At 45.4% G+C, this 19,773-nt stretch overlaps 1 non-coding gene and 1 pseudogene across 1 annotated transcript; both read right to left on the bottom strand.

The window, feature by feature from the left end:
* Window positions 1-6,865: 6,865 nt before the first annotated feature.
* Window positions 6,866-7,087, bottom strand: LOC137755235 (NADH dehydrogenase [ubiquinone] 1 beta subcomplex subunit 1 pseudogene; annotated as a pseudogene).
* A 7,950-nt stretch (window positions 7,088-15,037) lies between these two features.
* On the bottom strand, window positions 15,038-15,110 carry TRNAG-ACC (transfer RNA glycine (anticodon ACC)). The gene has a single exon. It is a non-coding gene; the product is annotated as a tRNA-Gly (tRNA).
* Between the last annotated feature and the right edge of the window lie 4,663 nt (window positions 15,111-19,773).

Here is a 19,773-nt window from a genome sequence, read left to right as displayed (position 1 = left end):
TGGCACGTGGGCTCAGTAGTTGTGGCTCACGGGCTCTAGAGCGCAGGCTCAGTAGTTGTGGCATACAGGCTTAGTTGCTCCGTGGCATGTGGGATCTTCCCGGACCAGGGCTCAAGCCCATGTCCCCTGCATTGGCAGGCAGATTCTTAACCACTGCGCCACCAGGGAAGTCCCGCCTTTCACTTTCTTGATGGTGTTGTTTGAAACCCAAAAGTTTTAAATTTTGATGAAGACTGATTTATGTATTTTTTCCTTTTGTTGAATGTGCTTTTCGTATCATATCTGTGAAACCAATGCATAATGGTTTCCAAGGTAATCTGGAACAATTTGACCATCAAAATAAATGATGATAGTGACAGATTATAACCCACTGAATGAGATAGGAATCCATGAGTTCATAACAGTAATAGATAAATAGATACATAATGGGGATTAAAGGGGAGCTCTTCTTGACAAGAAAATGCTGACTGATAAATGTGGAGGTAGTCATGAAGTTGGAAAATCACCATCTTGAAACCATCATAAACTGGTTTGAGCAAGAAATAATCATCAATAGATGCTAAATATGAGGGGGTGGGAAGCTTGGTGAAGAACTGACTATGTTCATGGTCTTAAAGTATCTCCCCTTGATTGCATGAGAAAAACAGTAACAATACAGTGGAGAAACCAGACAGTATTTTGACCTGGTAATCAAAATTAACACCACCTGGCTTCCCTGGTGGCACAGTGGTTGAGAGTCTGCCTGCCAATGCAGGGGACACGGGTTCGAGCCCTGGACCGGGAAGATCCCACATGCCGCGGAGCAACTGGGCCCGTGAGCCACACCTACTGAGCCTGTGCGTCTGGAGCCTGTGCTCCGCAACGGGAGAGGCCGAGACAGTGAGAGGCCTGCGCACCGCGATGAAGAGTGGCCCCCGCTTGCCACAACTAGAGAAAGCCCTCGCACAGAAACGAAGACCCAACACAGCCAAAAAAAAAAAAATTAACACCACCAGTGAGGGACAGAGAGAGATTATGTGCCTCCAGATGTGATACCCTGAGAAGGACACACATCACTTATGCAGCATCCTGGCCAGAGATGCATAACCTGTAGCTAATCTTGAGGAAACATCAGACAAAGGCAAATGGAGGGAAAATCTATAAAATAACTGGCCTACGTTCTTCAAAATGATCAATGCCATGAAAGCAAAGAATGAGGCTATTTCTATCACTAGGGATGTGTGTGTGTGTGTATCTTTCCCATTAAACTAGGTGTATGTTCCTGAGGATTCCTCCATCCACTAGCTTCATGAGTCAGGCAGCTTCTTGGACAACATGGCTACCCTGATGCCTGTCTCCTCACGGATGTTTTAATCTGTCTCCTAAGACTCACTCCATTGCAGCCTGAGCTTGCGACCATTCTTTTGCCTCTCTCTTCCACCCTACAGTTGCCAGATTTAGCAAATAAAATTACAGGATGCCCTGTTACATTAGAATTTCAGACAAACAACAAATAAGTTTTTAGTATAAGTGTGTCTCATGCAACGTTACTCTGCTCTGACTCAGTAGGGTCCTACAGAGACAGGTATCACTGAACCTCGGAAAGCAGGGAGCTCCATCTCTGCCCATGAAGGCCCCTCTTGGGGTTCCCTGGGGAAAAAGTGGTTCGGGCAGGTGCACCCCCAACTTCCCCTCCCGAGCTTACCGCTCTCCTATCCCTCTCTGACCCCAGGTCCCAGCCGGCCTAGGGCTTTCTGTGAGAATCTGTAGAACAAAGTCATTTGGGTAGGAGCCTCCTCTTCCTCATGGACTACACTTTAGTCCCGCCCAGCTCACCGCTCTCCTTGTTCTAAAGAAGACGGGAGTGCTGAGCCATCCCCACCTTCTGGAACCCCAGTTCTGTGATGTCATCACTCTCCTGGAAATACCCTGGTCTTACATGCAAATTGGCTCAGTCTTGAGGCCAAACTTCAGGCAGAAATGGCAGGTGGGCCTGGAGGGATTGGTGACAACGGTGGGATAGGGTAGAGAGGGCTGGTTGCTCTGTCTGCGCACCCCCCTTCCCTTCTGGGAACAGTACCACCTTTGAGGGAACTCCTTCCACCATGGGGCTTTAGTGCCACAGTCACAGGGCCCTGAATTCCAGGTGACAGGGTGTGCCCATGCCCCAACCAGTGTATCTTGAACTGAAATTAAGCAGAGCAGCTCAGCTTCTCCCAGGAAGACTTCGGGTGTGGGGCCAGAGGCGGACAGTTTAGAATCACGTGGATACGGCCCATCCGAGAGAATAAGCCTCCTTGAACAGGGATCAGAGTCCAGACAGGATTCCAGCCCCAGGGCCCACCCTTTCTGCAACCTAAACACCCTTTTGCCCTTACTGCTACCCTATGATTCAATAAATGTCCTTTCTTGTGTAAACACGTTTGAGTTGAGTTTCTGTCACTTACAACCAAAAGAGACCTGCCAGGAGAGGAAGGATGGGGTTAACCATCCACGGAATGGTGACCTGACAAGCTGTCACCTCCCCATGAAGGCCACACATCTTAGTATCATTTGTCACCAAGGAAGTCTGGGAGACAGTTCCACCAACGATAGCAAAAAGGAAGCAAGAGAAAGTTCTGTTACTGATGTTCACTCCATCCTCTGAAACAGGGTGATAAGGTCTGACAGAAAGGAAGTAGGAAGAGTTTTCTAAGTGGGCAGTGATACCCCATACCCTCTGGCTTTGGATTTCCCTCCCCAGTGGGACAGCAGCGCATTGCATCTTGGGATGTGAAGCCAGCCAGAGCTCTGGTGGAGGTTGAACTCTGGGAGGAGGGTATTCTCTGGGTACCACTTTATGAAGTACCGTTTGGGGCCAAAAATATGCAGGTGCCTCAGATGACCCAAACAACCATGTCTGTGTAGAATTAGAGCCCTGGGTAGGAGGAGAGGCTTCCATAGCCCAGGACCACATGCTGGAAATTGGGCCAGGGGAGGGTCTCCCTGCAGCTAAAAGTCTTAGAGGGGATGATGGCAGCACTCAAAGGGGGACCAGAGGGACCCTCTACCCCCACCCCCCAGCTGTGACAGACATGAGCCCTGAATGGATTCCTACCCATTCAAGGAAATGGGACCCAACCTGGGACCCAACTTGGGACCCAAGAATAAATTCTGGACGTTGCAACCTGGGACAAGAAGACATGGAAGCCACAGATCATTGGTCTAAATAAATATTTACAAGTTATAAATCAAACTAGCAAACTGTTAACTAAAATATTTTCTATCCTCATATTCTGACAAACATTCCTTTAAAAGGATAAAATTTTTAAATGTGTATGAAGCTATGGTTTATATATGACTGAAAGTTAGCAAAATGTCAAAGATGAATGAATTTAATTTTTATTCCACATGTCTAGATGCTCTGTTAATGGGCTGACAATGTTGGGATGAATAATAAACATATACATAATTCATAAAGGATTATAACTATTCCATGAAATTTATTTTTCTTATTTCCCTTTCAACAAATCACTAATTATATTACTATTATCAAGATTTTTCAATATATTTAAGAATTTAAAACATAAATATATTCAAAGTACAAATTTTTAAATATATTTTCATCAAAAATATAAATTTATGTGAAAAATGTATTAATTTTCTGTTTTCCAAAAATTAGCTTTTTTAAAATATTGAAAGGTATCTAATAATTCAAAAGGCAAAATACAAATTAGAATGAATGAATATTAAATTTTTATATCAAAATTATTTATATAAAGCCAAACACTTTATTTTACTCTTTGAAAGCTTAATTAAATTTTATTAAGTAACTTTTAATTTTAAAATTTAACTTAAATTTTATTTAAATTTTAAATTAATTTTAAAACTTTTTTTAATTTAAAACTTTTAAAATGAAAATGTTAAAATTCATAAGTCTAGCATTCAATGTCCATCTTGTTGCTAATGTAAAGAATTAGTATCATATTATGTCTGAAGTCTAAACATATATAAAAATTTAAGAGTAATATGTAATGTGATTTATGCAATATTACAAAAATTTCCTCAGCTTTTTACAACTGAGGCAAATACTCTACTAATTCCTGTGTACTTCCAGAACCATGAGTAGAAACATGAAAATAAGAATTGTACACTCAGCACTACTAGAAAATGATATTTCATTGTGTTCAAATCTATCGCGTTCAAGCTACCTGAGAGGAAAGCTCTGACAAGTTAATTAGTCCTTTCTCTTTCCTTCTTTTCTGCTCAGAACGTCTCTGGACTCTGAAATTGTACCAAGCAGGAGTCATTAAGCTTTCATCAAACCTTTAGACACAGTTGCATTTTTCCCCATGAACATAGGGTAAGATGTAAAGAAGCATCTCCCCGGGGCCTAAACATCGTTAGTCAAGAGAGTGGATGTTTCGGGTTAAGTCGTCCTGTGCCAGTGCTGAGTGCCAGATCCTGAGTAACAGAGACATCCTGTGGTTTAATTTAATTATCTTGTCTGCAGGTGCACTAAGCACAGGCCCAGCTAGGGGCTGCACTTGTCAGTTTTAATGGCAATACTGGAAAAGTATGCTCTGGCAATAAATTGCTATAGAAACCAGAGGAAAATTTAAGGAAGTGTCTGCTTTGAGTTTTCAATAAAATGTGAGAAAACCCCCAAATGATACCGCTGGCTGAAATGCAGAATACAAGGAACTAAAATCCAGTGACAGAAATGAAATCTGTATTGAAGGCAGAAGGAGCAGAATCCACACGGCAGAAGAGTCAATCAAGGCTGTAGTCACACACTTGGGAAGTTCTTCAAATGCAGAGCAGAAAGACATGTGGAAAACAATGGGACAAAAAAAGGACGGATATGGATGATAAAGATTAGAGACTTAAACTGGGACAAAGACACCAGAGCTGAAGAAGGTGAGTTTGCAGATCTGATAGGTAACCTGTGTTCCAGGAAAAATACATGAAAAGACAGTCACTACTGAGACATATTCAAACCATATATTCATAAGAATGAATTTTTGACTTTACTTTTAGGCTTGTACTTTACCCCACAGAATATATACCTTCTCAAATACTTCAGGAATAGTGACGAAACTGATTATAAACTAGGCTACAAATAGTACCTCAATTTGTCCCCAAAGGAGGAATTACATAAGCTCCATACTCTGGCTATAATTTAAAAACCCCAGTTTCTTATAACTTTAACAGAAACACACACACACACACACACACACACACACACACACTTTTTCCCCTCTGAATAATTATTGGGTCAAAGGCAAATTAAAATCTGGAATAACAGGTTTGCAAAACAATGAAAATGACATTAATATATTAAGTGTCTGAAATTTATTTAGAAGTAAATTCATAATCTTAACTGCTTTCATTCAAATAAAACAAGCAAACTGAGCGTTCAACTCAAGAAGTTAGAAGAAGTAGAAGGAAAACATTCCCAAGGAAAACAGAAGGAAGCAAAACATAAGAATGAAAGTGTAACGTCTTTAATTGGCTTCAGGGGGAAATATTGGGTGACAAGTTAAAAACGAAGTTAAGAAACAAAGACTAGAGAACCTGAATATTACGTGTCCCACTATGGACTTTGGATCCTTCTCTGTAGCATTAGTGTTGTGTAAACTAAATTTTTCAAAGTTTCTGGAGTGAATTCCTTGCAAGAACTGGCCACTCAGAAGCCAAGGGTTACCAGCAAGCAACAGATTTCTTTAATAAAAACACAGTGGGTAGATTATCCAGGAAAGTAAATATAACTGAAGGTTCTAAAGCCTTGATACCCCAAAAGCATTGCCAAACACTTTCTCCCATAAAATCATATTTTGTCCCAAGGGGGACCCCCAGCAGGACTGAGAAGTACCATTGCCTGCTGCTGGACCTGGGAGCATGGGACAAGGAGGGACACTTATGTCTCTGCTCAGGAAAGTGCAATGGAAGCTCCTTGATTGTGCTGTGAAATGCAAGAAGAGTGAAATACACTCATGGACCTTAGCAGGTCCATAAGTCTGAGTAATTAATAGACTGGAGAAATTCCATGGTGGTCCAGTCCAGACGCACCATTCACATAGTTCAAAAAGAAGCATACCACCCTGAAAGTCAGCCCTTCGAGAAATGAATCTTTCCACTGAGCTAAAATTTGCCTGTGTCCACTTTCTCTGCTTAATCTCAGTCCCCACACGTCATCCACCCAGCTTCGGACCCTCTTGCATGGGGTGGCCAATTGCTGGCCTTTGGAGTCAAACCAAAATTTCTGGCAAAGAACTGGGCTCATATAACTGCATGTATAGGTAAAGCATGTGACTACGTCATTATATGTTTTAGTGTAATCATGCCTGAGCATCTTCATAGAACTTACCTATTATTTTATTACTTTCCCCCAGTTTCTCTTTTATATTATAGTTAAAGCATTATGCTGATTTTTAAATTTACCATCATTATGAATGGATTAAACAAATCAATAAAAAGGAATGAATGATTGGTACACACAACAACGTGGATAAATTTCAAAACAATTATGCTGAGTGAAAGAAGCCAGACCAAAAAAAGAGTATATACTGTATAAGCCCATTTATAGAAAACTCTAGAAAGTGTAAACTAATCTATAATGACAAAACAGATCAGTAGTTTTTGGGGGGATTAGGGAGTAGAAAGGGGCACAAGGAAATTTTGGGGGGTGATTGAGATGTTCACTATCTTGATGTGATGATGGCTTCATGAGAATTTACATAAATCAAAAATTAGCAAATTGTACACTATAAATATGTCATTTATTATATGTCAATACTTCAATAAAGTGCTTAAAATCTTTAAAAATTACTATCATTACACTATGTATATATATTTAAGTAATGAATGTGTTTTTATTTCTCTTATAATTTAAAAAATGTGAACATTCTGTAATTCAGCAGCAACTTTTACTTCCTCGTGACTTCTTCACTGGGTCTTAATTCCCTTTTATATAACAGACTCCTGTTCCGGAAGGCAATTAGCTTTTCATCATTCTTTCTGTCTAGATAACATCCAACGACAAATCCCACAGGGACAAGTATATGTACCCAGTGGTCACGCACAATCTGAAGTAAGTTCATCATGAATTCTGAAGCCTCGGAAGCAACAACGACACCACCCACAAAATACATTTTGTGAAAAGGGAGTTATGGGTGTGTCACGGTTGAGAATCCCAGTATTAGGAAAATTCAGAAGTTGGGGCAAAATTTCTCCCACATGCCGGTTTTCAGGCCAACTCTCTGTGCAATTTATCCAGTGGCCACTAGAGGCCAGCAGAGGTCCAGGTACAGGAAGGCAGGGGCTGCGGGGACACCAACACGTAAAAGTATTCCCTCCTCTATGCTCGCCAGCCTGGGAGCTGGGCATTAATATCCCCGATTTATGCAGTGGTAGAGCCGGGATTTGGGTTGTGGTCTCTTTGGCTCCTGATTCCACTTTGTTGGTCCCTCAACATCAAGAGCCCTCCCTGTGCTACCATATGTCCTATCTCCAGTGGGGCAGCAGCCAGAGATCCAGGTCTGTCATACACAGAGGTGACATGGAGTAGTTGGAGGTGGCATCAAAGAGTTGTGATTCTCAAGGTGCCTTTAGAAGGCAGCTCAGGCTCAAGGCACCCTCTGTATTGGTCTTCCACCTTGCCTGAAACCCTCCTATGATGAGACAAGGCGGACTTCCCTGGTGGCGCAGTGGTTAAGAATCCGCCTGCCAATGCAGGGGACACGGGTTCGAGCCCTGGTCCGGGAAGATCCCACATGCCGCGGAGCAACTAAGCCCCGTGCACCACAACTACTGAGCCTGCGCTCTAGAGCCTGCCAGCCACAACTACTGAGTCCGCATGCCGCAACTACTGCAGCCCGCGCGCCTAGAGTCCGTGCTCCGCAACAAGAGAAGCCACTGCAATGAGAAGCTCGCGCACCGCAACGAAGAGTAGCCCCCGCCCGCCGCAACTAGAGAAAGCCTGCGCGCAGCAACGAAGACCCAATGCAGCCAAAAAAAAAAAAGGGCAGCGTTCCATTATCAGACACTGCAACATCACAGGCTTAGCTAACCAGGCTGAAGAATGAAGCACTGGTGGAAAGATCATTTTTTATAAGGAACAGGGAAAGGAGACAAGGTTTAATTGGGGGTGGGGAGGTGATGGTGGAGCACCCATGGGATGCTACAATGGAGGCCTCCCAATAAAAACTATTGTTAATACATCTTGGGCCCTCCCAGTGTGTGAGGCACGAGGCAGTGTATGCAGTGAATCATTTCATCGTCCCAGCACTCTTGTGAAATTAGCTGCAGAGAAGTTAACTCACCCATAATCACAGAGCTTGCAGGTGGCAGAGCAAGGATTTGAATTCAGGTTTGACACCAACATGGTGGGTTTAGCTACTACTCTGTACTGCTCACTTTCATGGAATTGTCTTTCTTACTCTTTGGGGCTGGGGTATTATTTAGTTCCTGTGTTAAATTGGTTGGTGTTGGTAGAAGGTGGTGGGTATTTTATTTCAAACTTCTGGAGATAAAGCTCCTGATGATTCAAGAGAATTTTAAGCCTCTGTGATGGTGAAGGAGGGAAGTCCTCTCTATTTATTGAACATTTTCAATGTGTGAGGTTCTGTGCTAAGGTTGATACTTTCTTAGTGATGCTATTGGAAGGGCAGGTGGGCAGAGGCCAGCAACAAGGAATCGAGGGGCAGGTGATATGGAATGGTCCCGTGACATTTCTGCCCACAGATGTGTGTCAAAGGCAGCGGGACCCTACCTCAGCTGGAGTCCCGAGCAGGTGACCAGACCAGGATGTAGGTCCAGGGAGCTACACCAAAAGGCCCCAGTCGTCAGGAAAAGCCAAACCATCCCAGTGAGCAGATAACTCATGTGTGTGGTTTGTGGGTGATGAAGTATTCCAGCGGTTTCTTTTTTAATTTTTTTTTTTTAATTTATTTTTGGCTGCGTTGGGTCTTTGCTGCTGTGTGCAGGCTTTCTCTAGTTGTGGCGAGCGGGGGCTACTCTTCATTGCAGTGCGTGGGCTTCTCATTGCAGTGGCCTCTCTTGTTGTGGCTCACGGGCTCTAGAGCGCAGGCTCAGTAGTTGTGGCGCACGGGCTTAGTTGCTCCGCGGCATGTGGGATCTTCCCGGACCAGGGCTCGAACCCGTGTCCACTGCATTGGCAGGCGGATTCTTAACCACTACACCACCAGTGAAGTCCCTCTCCAGAGGTTTCTTTCCTGCACATCTTTTCCCTTGGGCTTGGACCGGTCCACCTGGGATCATGCAGCTTGATCCTCCAGGCAAGGTGCCTCAGGGAGGTGGCCTCTTCTGTTCTGCAGGGCCCATGAGCTATGGGCTTCTGCCCATCCTGCTGCTTTTATGCTCTTATGGACACATGGTAGGGGTGATACAGGCACCAAGTAAAGGCTCCAGGGCTGCACAGGTGAGGACAAAGCAAAAGGAGGCCAGAGATAAACAAGTCCTCACAGACCCATTGGATCCACTTGCTTCATTTCATAGATGGGAAAACTGAGGGCTGGGGAGGGGAAAAGACTCGACCAAGGCTACACGCAGGGTGAGCTAATGGCCAAGTTGGGGGTAGGACTCCCAGCACAGTCTCTTTCTCCCATACGCCCCAGACTTAGTTAATGATAGGTCCTTGCTTCTGGACACTTCTTTGTACTTTGTCTATTACTATTTACTCATTATCTTGTGTCTTTCTGAAAACAATAATTCTTTAATATCATTACATATTCAGTCAGTGTTCAAATTTCTAATTTTTCTATGCCAAAAAGCATTTTTTTAAACAATTGGATTAAATCAAGATCCAAATAAGATGCGCTCAGTTGTGATTGGTTGATGTCTCCTAAATCTCTTTTAATCCCTAGTTTTCTCTCCCCTCTTTCTCTTTTTCTTTGTAATTTATTATTGAAGAAGGCAGAGCATATACCTTGTGGATTGTCCATAGTCTGTGTTTTGATGATTACAAGCCCATGATGTAGTTTAACATATTGCTCTGTCTTCTATAATTCCTGTAAATTGACAGTTGAGTCTAGAGGTTAGATCAGATTAAGATCAAAGCAGGTGTTGTGTTCTTCCATCAAAGGGACATAATGTCTAGTTGGCTTCCTTTTTGTGACATTAGCAGCTGTTGATGCCCAATGCCTGGACCCATTAATTCTCTGGGAGTTAAACATGGTGACATTCTAATTCTATAATTCCTTCTTCATTTAGTAACTGGTTTATTTCAATAAAGAGAAACTTCTCCTCCTCTACTATCGGTTACCCGTGCTATTATCTCATGAATTCTGTGAGAATTCTGGGTCGGTACAAGTGTACCCCATTTCTATATGAGCACAGAGGTCAGAGGGGTAAAGGGAACTGTCACCAGGAGAACTGTCCAGCTGAGCCCCCATCAACCCACAGAATTATAATAAATAATTAAATAGGAGCTGTCTTAAGGCCCTAAATCAGGCAGCAGCCCACGGGTGGCAAACCTGGGCTTAAGGACTCCTAGGCCTTTTTCTCCCTTCGTAGGAGGAGAGCTCTGCACAGAATCTTAAACATCATCCAGTTCAGCCTTGTCATGTTCAGATGGGGAAGGTGAGGAAGCTGAAGGCTGGAGAGGTGTAGTGACTTATGCAGACTTGCACACGTAACCAAGGTCATGGGCATAACCTTAAAGGAAACCCCTAAAAATTCCTGTGATCAGTTCCAGGGTCTTTGACGCCTGTGTCTGCCGTTCTTGCTCTACAGCCTGTGCTTGTACCCAGTGCACCATCTCTCAACCTCGTCCTACTGTTGTGTCCCCAGTGCCCAAGATCGACACTTGATAAATATCAGTTGAACGAGTACATGAATGAAGGTACCATTGTTTTTACATCTCCAGAACTGGCTGCTCGTGGACCTGCCCATTGGGGAAGGCTCTGCAGGCATCGGTCCTGCTGTAGATGTCCAGAGAGCTGCCAGCCTGTCAGGCACAGGGCAGGAGCCACGGTAAGAGGATGAGAGAGAAGAGGGAAGCAGCAGGGTTCACTCTAAGAAAGCAACTGGAGCGGCAGACTATACTCCACCCTGGCAAGAGGCAAACGCAGCAACACACAATCCTGCAGAGAGCATGGATGGGAGCACCAGTAGGTGGCACTGAGATGGGGCAGGGACAGAACTCCAGTGCGCAGGAGGAGCAAGGCAGGACCCTCAGCCTCATGCTGGGCAGGTGACCAAGGCAGGAACTCAAGCCAAGGGTCAAATCAGAAGCCATGAGTATTAGTTAGGATTAAGCTGAGTTGAGAGGAATGGAAAACCCCAACTATCACTGGCTCAAACAGGGTAGAAGCTCATTTCCTTCTCATGTTAAGACACCCCAAGGGAGTCAGTCTACCACCAACAGGGTGCTCCATGGTACAAAGGAGATGAAAGAGGGAGAGGACCCAGGCTCCCCTGTCTTCTTGTTCTCCTATCTTCAATCATAACTTTGCTCCTTGGACCAAAAAGGCTGCTGGGACTTAGCCTTTCCTAGCCATATTCCAGGTATCAAGAAAGAGTAGGGGAAAGAGAAGAGCAGTCTCCTTTTTTAGGGCATTTCCTAGAATTGTGCAGACTACTTCACTTAGATTCTATTGGCCAAAACTGAGTCACATAACTAGACCTAGCCACAAATGACAATGGGAAATACAGTCTTCATTTCACACATTCATGGGCCCAGCTAAAAATCGGAGGGTCAGTAAGTGAAGATCAGAGAACATGTATCCAGTGACTCAAATTATGATACAAGGCAGAAGTCAGCAGGGGACTCACAGCTTAGGCCCAGGTGCCGGGCTGTAGCTGTTTCCATCCCTGCTGCCCTAGGTCCCAGGGCTTGGGCAGAGTGAGGTTATATGAGTGCAGTTGTGGGGAGGGAGGAGGTGTGGAGCCCAGCCACGGGGCCTGACTGTCCCTGAGTACCACAGCAGCAGCAGTGGGCCTTTTACAGCTAAGCGTAGCATCAGCCCTGGAAGAAGTGTCTGCTCATTGTCAAGGACAGGCACAGACTCAAAGGCCAACAACTGCCTGATGCCGTGAAAAGCATCCTCAAGATGATGAATCCGGGGCCACAGACTGCCTTTTCCCAGGAGGCAGTGACGTGGCTGAGGACAACTGCCTTTTCTTCTTTGCTTAAAAAAATAATTAAAACAATTCTACCATAGAATAACATGTATGTAGAAAAGTACACAAATCATAAGTGTACAGCTCAATGATTTTCACAAAAAAATGAACAACCCAAGTACCCAGCACCCAGATCAAGAAGTAGAACATTACCACAACCGCAGAAGGCCCTGAGTGTCCCCTTCTGGTGACTACCCACCCACTCGCCCTCCTCCCACCTCCACCCTTCCCACCCCACACCCTCCAATGCCCACCCCTACCACCAGCATTTAAAAATCTTTCTAGGCAATTCCATAGTCAATGTTGAGAATCGCTGCTTTTGTAAAAACAGTTATCTAACTTGGCTGCACATGAGAATCCACTGGGATAGAAAAAGGAACAGAGGCAGCTAGAAGGCAGTGTGGTACAGTGGAGAAACCTGGGGGCCAGACAGGCCTTCCAGTTTTCAGCTGTGTGACCATGACTGAGTCCCTTCACCTCTCTGAGCCTCACCTGTGAAATGGGAATAGTATCATCCCATGCCCGGCAGAGTTAAGGCTGAGAGATAGAGGGTGTTAAGCCCAGGCACATGTAGGGTCCATATATGGCAGCTACAATTGTCATTTTTATTAAAGGTGAGCAACCCCAGGAAGACTGAAAGCCCTTCTTTCTTTATGCAGATGGGACCCAATCTGGGGATGGTGGATACAGACTATGTGGATAAGAGGGTCAACAGGTTGTGCTGATGAGAAGCTGGGGTCTTTCTAGGGAGCCCAGGAAAATTCCACGGGCAGCAGAGATTCCCAGACAAAGCCAACGAGAGGTGGCCACTGGCTAGCACAGCTGCAACAGCACTGGAGACCAGCAGCTGTGGATGAACTTGGGCAAAACCAATCCTTCTCCTTCAGCAAGACAAGCAAGGAGCTGACTGGCTGCAGGCTCTGACTCTGAGATTTACTTATGGAGAAAGAAGCAACCTGCATCCAGCACCTACTTCGTGCCAGATGCTGCACATTCACGCCTTTAATCTTGTGAGGTGGGCAAACTCATCCCATTTAACCCTGGAGGAGCCTGAGGCTACGGGCAGGAGCACCTGCCTAACTCACAGAACCCAGGTGTCACCAGGAGGCTGGGACCTGCCTCTCGGTTGGGCTGCAGTGGCAGCACCCCTAGGGATGTTCTGTGTTCGCAAATGACCTGCCGACACCTTGTTTGATTAGATGCTCATTTCTGTCTTTTTTCCTGAAATGAAAAGTATATGACTTTTTAAGATGATGACTTTATCCTTTTTTGTACTTATTACAAGACATAATGTTTACTTTAGAACATATAGGAAATACAGATAATCAAAAGAAAAATATCGAAGTCTCTCATAGCCCCATCCTACAGAGATGAGCACATCAAAGTTTCACACCTATTGTTCATCTATGTGAGTCTGTGTGTATGTGCGTGTGCGTGTGCGTGTGTGTGTGTGTGTGCAAGCGCAGGTAGAAATTTACCAAAAAGGAGTCATAGGGTATACTCTGTTAGATAATTAGCTTCTCTTCACTTAACAATATAGTTGACCTTGAACCACACAGGTTTCAACTGCGCGGGTCCCCTTATAGCAGATTTTTTTCAATACAAGGCAGGTTCCATATTCGCAGATATGGAGGACCAACTCTGGGACTTTAGCATCTGGGGATTTTGGTATCCAAGGCAGGTCCTGGAACCAATTCCCTTTGGATATCAAGGAATGACTGCATATAGTGGCCATATTTCTATGTCCTTGAATATTCTTCTCCAACAGTGGCTCTCATTAGAACCCCCCAGGAAAGCTTAACAAATATTCATGTCTGGGTTCCACCCCCAGGCCGATTTAATGGGCCTGGGATGGGGTTGGTCTATGGGACTTTTAAGACTCCCCAGGTCGTTCCAATGTGTGGCCAAGCTGGAGGGCCCCTGTGCCACGGCATCATTTTCCCATGGTGGCCTTGCATTCTTTTTGCTGAAGGGATGCACTGTAATTTGACCAACACCCTTTTCTTGGACATTTAGTTTGTTTCCATTTTTTCATCATTATAAACCTTGTAGAAGGTTCTTCAAGTTTCTCCCATTGCACATGTTCATTATGGCTTTCAGGAACATCGATAGTATGATCATTTTATTCTTTTTTTTTCTTCCAGCCTTATTGAGATATAATTGACATACAGCACTGCATAAGTTTAAGGTGTACAGCATAAAGATTTGACTTACATACATCATGAAATGATGACCACAATAAGTTTAGTGAACATCCATTATCTCATATAGATACAAAATAAAAGAAAAAAAATATTTTTCCTTGTGATGAGAACCCTTAGACTTTACCCTCTTAACAACTTTCACATATAACATACAGCAGCGTTAATTATATTTATCATGTTGTACATTACATCCTTAGTACTTTTTTATCTTTTTTTTTTTTTTATTATTTATCTATTATTTATTTTTGGCTGTGTTGGGTCTTCGTTTCTGTGCGAGGGCTTTCTCTAGTTGCGGCAAGTGGGGGCCACTCTTCATCACAGTGCGCGGGCCTCTCACTATCGCGGCCTCTCTCGTTGCGGAGCACAGGCTCCAGACATGCAGGCTCAGCAGTTGTGGCTCACGGGCCCAGCCGCTCCGCGGCATGTGGGATCCTCCCAGACCAGGGCTCGAACCCGTGTCCCCTGCACTAGCAGGCAGACTCCCAACCACTGCGCCACCAGGGAAGCCCACTTTTTTATCTTATAACTGGAAGTTTGCACCTTTTCACCACCTTTATCCAATTTCCCCTCCCCCCCACCCGTAGGTGATTTTATTCTTTTTTTCATATATATATATTTATTTGTTTATTTGGCTGCACCGGGTCTTAGTTGCAGCACGCAGGATCTTCATTGCCACGTATGGGATCTTTGTTGCGGCATGCAAACTCTTAGTTGCCAGCATGTGGATCTAGTTCCCTGACCAGGGATGGAACCCGGGCCCCCTGCGTTGGTAGCGCGGCGTCTTAGCCACTGGACCACCAGGGAAGTCCCTGGTGACTTTGTTCTTGATTTAAGAACTTTGGCAAAGACGCTTATGGAATGGTATCAGGTGAATTAGATACGACTCTTTTGTATAAGTGAAAGTCAGCTCGAGGTAGCTTAAGCTATAAAGAGGGCTTATTACCAAACTCTGGGAGATTTCAGCGTTCTGACTGCTGGGACTTTCTCTCACACCCTTTAAGCTGTTGCTCCTCATTCCTTCTCCCCCAGCTCCGGGCAACCACTAATCTGCATTTTTGTTTCTATGGATTTACCTATTCTGGATATTTTATATAAATGAAATCATACAGTATGTGACCTTTTGTGTCCAGCTGCTTGTACTTAGCCTAAAGTTTTTGAGGTTCATCCACGTTGTAGCGTGTATCAGTCCTTCGTTCCTTTTTATGAATAATATCCCATTTGAATGGCTATACCACGTGTTGTTTGTCCATTCATCTGTGGATGGACATTTGGCCGTTTCCACCTTTCAGCTATTATGAATAGTGCTGCTGTGAACACGCACGTATGTGTATTTGTACATTTCCAATTCTTTGGGAATATACACCTGCGAGTGGAATTGCTCATCATTACCTTTTGTCTGGTCAATTGCAGTAGCATCCAGAGTGATCTCTACATGGTTGCAAGGGTCATCATTTTCCTTTCTCAGAAACATTATTTTTCTTCTTATAAGAGCGATACATGTTCATTGTCAAATTTTTAAAAAATACAGACAAGAGTTTGTTTTCCTTTTTAATCCAGGGGAATGTAAATGCTTCTCCGCTGACTTCCCCGCCCACTCTTCAGCCTTCTCTTTTGACACTCCTCCGCACTGCCGCCCCACCCCTGGGTCCCTGTGACTACAGCCCTGTGCTTCCCCAGGCTTCAGAGCCACAGCAGATGCTGCTTCCTCCGTGGATTGCTCTTCCTGCCCTTGTCTGCATTTTCCTGTTTACCTTTTCTGACTCAGCACTCCTGTCACTGTTCCCCCAGCACATCACACAGACCTGTAAATGGCCAAGATCACTGTGCCCGGACAGTGCGAAAGGGAGGCTGACCCACTTGGGATGCTGTGGGGTTCTTCTGCTTGACCCCAAAGCAGCACTGGTCCTAGCCCTTTCCTCTCCGCAGTTTCCGATATTCCCCACAGCGTCTGAGCTAAACAGGGAACCACCAGCTCCCCTGAGCCTTGTCATTAGGGGTTGGCATTTTGCTACATTCCCCTGTTGTGACGACTGGCAGTGAGGCTGGTGCCAAATGGGCAGCCCAGAAGGATATTTCTCTTCCTTTTTCCTTCCTCCAGCCTTGTTCTTTCGGCTCGAGAAGCCAGATGCTTTGGGGTCTAATTACACGCTGCCTGCCATTGGAAGTGCAGAATGTCAGAGCTGGAAAGGAAGAACCTCATTATAAATAATCACTGCCAGCATTTATTGAACACTTACTCTGTGCCAGGCCCTGTGCCAGGCTTGTTTCCAGGCATTACCTCATTTAACCTTCCCAGCAATTCTAGGAGGCAGAAACCATTATCACCCCTGTTCTGCAGGGAAGGAAACAGAGGCTTTAGGGAGGTTACAGGGCATTTTCCTAACTGTGCTGAGTGGTACACAGTGGCAAAAAATATTAGTAGGTGGGTAGGGAAAAAGAATCCCATTGTTACACACCGCATCCTGCAACCCCGCCCCCCCCAGGAAATTCACAATGCACATCATCAACATACTAAAGGCCCTGAGAAGTCCTGTAGTTGAGAAATCTGTTAAGGTCAGTGCCACTTCTGTACAGACCTCACGGAACTACTGATCCAGAAGGCACAGTTTGGGGAATGAAGATATTAACCATGCTTCTCATCTTATATATGGGGTAAGGGAGGCCCAAGTAGTGGTTTAGGTGCAGACCAGGCACAGATCTTGGGCTCCATGCTCTCTGCACGTCCCCTCCCCCACCTTCCAGGAAACAGAGGGTGGAGGAAGGCAAACCATGATCCAAATGGCCCACTCCCTGTTTTTATAAATAAAGTTTTATTGAAGATGATCTGTTTCAGCTCCCTCGATTTATAGATGAGCCAATCAAGGCCCAGAGAGGATGGGTGACTTGTTAAAGGGCACACAGCCAATTAGGGGCAGAGGCAGAAATAGATTCCAGATCTCCAAAATCCAGGTATTCTCTGAAACACAAATCAGACAGGTGGTAGGAGGTGACGTGTGAAGTCCCTGATACCTGTGATACCTGCTCACAAGTTCTCCACTGCACAGTACTTACGCAGGTACTGCCCCCTTCCTGCTATGGCACAGACACCCCCGAGGCATTTCTCCCGATGCTTTGGGCAAAGCCACCCTGGTGTGAAGAGTGGCGCTCCTCTGCTCTCCACCTCGTGTGGGTGAACAGAGCAGGGGCCAACCTTGAAGTCTCTCGAGGAGGGGCAAAAGCTGAACGGGGCGATCCGTGTTTATTTAAATTCTGTACCAGATGCAGGAAATCATTAACTTCCCCTCTGCCAATGTAAAATGTGAGATCATTTGGACAGGACCTGGGCAGAAGGCAACCTTTGCCTGCTCCAGGAAGAGTTTGCCAAACAAATGAAGAGCATAAACAGGAACCTCAGGGCAGCTGTTTGAAACCACTTCTGAAAATAAATTCCTTTCAAGGGCTTTTGGGCATCCCTGAAGTGCACTGTTGTACAATGGTCATCTGCTGACATTTTGTGTGTGTGTGTGTGTGTGTGTACAGTTGAATACACAAATAGGATCATTCTTACCTCTTCATTAAAATGGTTCATGCATAGAACACTTTATTAACCTTTTTAGAAAGGTGAACAATTTAAAATACCTTCAGATGTAAACATTTCGGTTCAGATAGGTCCATCCGGCAACTGATACTAATTGGGGAGGTTTTATTAATCTCTGAATCTAGGGGTGGAATCGTCTTACCAACCCCGGATGGCCAAGGCATGGTGGACAGCTAAAAAGGTTCATCTAGAAACAGCTGCGGGGACAACGGCGGCCTCTGGGTGGAGGTTCTTCCTGGGGCAGCCAGACTGCCCAGATGGCCTTTCCAGAGCTGGGAGATGCAGGCTTGTCACTGAGGTGGAGGATAAAAAATAGTCCTGTGTGGGTGGCAGCTGGGCCCAGAGGCACTGGCTTCTTCATTCTAGAGCGGGAAGGCAGCCCAGTTGAGAGGCACCTTCTTAAGCTCCTGAGGCCTCTCCCAAGCCCTGGGGCCTGGGGGGAGGGTGGTCTTTCTCTAACAGCAAAACACTCCCCTTCCGCCCTGCCCCCCACCCCCACCCCAAGCACAAAGAACGTGCTGGAACAAACTTGGGCTGGGTTATAAGGTAGCTAAGGGCTGAAATTCTGGCTGTGCCAGTTACCAGCTCTGTGACCTCAGGCAAGATTTTTCTCCTTTCTGAGCCTCCATTTTCTCATCTGTCAAATGGGGATCCTGACTTCTCTCTGCAAGGCTCGCTGTGAAGATTAAGTAAAAATGACAGCTGACATGTTCTACTCTGCAACCTCACTCTTCTGCCCCTCCCCCTTCCACCGGTTGCTCACCTTCCAGCACATTCTTCAAGAGTTGCTTTAAGGCAAGCCAGCTGCATGTCATTAGAACGCTCAAGCAGCCCTACGGGAAGGTCTCCAGGGCCAGGAACTGAGGCTTCCAGACAATAGCTGTGCTGGGGAGTCACGTTAGAAGCTGATCCTCTACCCCCAGTGGAGCCTTCATGTGACTGCGGCCCTGGCCAACCCCTTGACTGCAGCCTCATGAGAGACCCTGAGCCAGAACAACCCAGCTAAGCTGCTTCTGGTTTCCTGGCCCTCAGAGACTATGTGAGCTAATAAATATTTGCTAAATTTGGGGGTGATTTGTGATGCAGAGATAAGTAATGTACTTCTCTTTCAGGGTTATTGTACGAATTAAGAGTTAATGCAGGGACTTCCCTGGTAGTCCTGTGGTTAAGACTCTGCGCTTTCACTGCCGAGGGCAAGGGTTCAAATCCCTGGTCGGGAAACTAAGATCCCACAAGCCACTTAGGTGGCCCCCTCAAAAAAAAAAAACAAAAAAAAAGCAGTTAATGCAATCAAATAGCAACCAGACTTGCTGGGACCAGTGACTCCAGAAAGGGCAGAAGGGAAAAGCAGGAGGAGGGAGCACTGAAGAGGGAGCATCTGGCTGAGTCCCGGCCAGGCAGGTCCCCCACTCCTGAACTCTGGGAAGGAGTCTGGGAGACTGAATATACAATGGCCAGACCGTGTATAAAAATAGTGCTCTGACCCACTACCTATAGCAACAGCCCAGGAAGCCGAACCACAAGCCCTGTAGCAACCAGCTCCAAACATCCAGGCCTTGATCAACAACAGCTTCCCTAATTTTGCCCCCACTTTCAACACAGTACAAATTGGACAAAGTTAAATATGCTCCCCTAACCAATCACATGGGCTGCCCCTCGGCTAGTCAACCCACCTATAGCTTTTCTATGCCAGCAGCCTCCAATCAGGGCACACCTGAAGCCGGCCCTTTTTGCTGCTACAAAGCTTTCCCGCTCCTCTATCTGCCTTTGTGTCTCTGCCAAACTCAAGTAATGGTGGCTGACTCCCCTACTGTAGTAAGCTGTGAATAAATAGCCTTTGCTCGTTCATTTGGGTGGTCTTTGTTTATTTCCACAAGCCCAAGTTCTCTC

The sequence above is a fragment of the Eschrichtius robustus genome, chromosome 20, assembly GCF_028021215.1.
Source record: "Eschrichtius robustus isolate mEscRob2 chromosome 20, mEscRob2.pri, whole genome shotgun sequence".
Taxonomy (NCBI): domain Eukaryota; kingdom Metazoa; phylum Chordata; class Mammalia; order Artiodactyla; family Eschrichtiidae; genus Eschrichtius; species Eschrichtius robustus.
The sequence above is the reverse complement of the archived record's forward strand: the minus strand, read 5'-3'. Positions and strand labels throughout refer to the sequence as shown.